We start from the raw sequence: 306 nt of genomic DNA, 5'->3' as shown, positions 1-306 counted from the left end.
CTGGCATAACAATGGGCTAAGTCCCATATTTAAAAGAAACATCTTTTTTACTCAATCTAGTATTCACACTTGACATATTGTCACACTTGGCATTCCTAAAGGTCTTTATGAGTGGAAAAATGTTACAGAATCACTTCATTTTATATATAAAGTAGTAAGTTAGCTACTTTTGCCATTTTCCACGTTATGCAAAAATTTGCATTCAATATTAAGTAATTCACTATTTTACAAAACAAGGTTTACTCAAGTGGCCTGAAAAAATTGAGTAACAATTTTAAGGATCTTTTTCCATATCTTCATATGTTT

The 306-nt window shown here is 29.7% G+C and overlaps 1 protein-coding gene across 1 annotated transcript in view; it reads right to left on the bottom strand.

The window, feature by feature from the left end:
• LOC119588224 (adenylyl cyclase-associated protein 1-like) overlaps positions 1-306 on the bottom strand; it is a 34814-nt gene that overhangs the window by 33663 nt on the left and 845 nt on the right. The window lies entirely within an intron of this gene.

This window comes from Penaeus monodon, chromosome 23 (genome assembly GCF_015228065.2).
Source record: "Penaeus monodon isolate SGIC_2016 chromosome 23, NSTDA_Pmon_1, whole genome shotgun sequence".
In the NCBI taxonomy this organism is placed as follows: domain Eukaryota; kingdom Metazoa; phylum Arthropoda; class Malacostraca; order Decapoda; family Penaeidae; genus Penaeus; species Penaeus monodon.
This window is presented reverse-complemented; position numbering and strand designations above follow the sequence as displayed.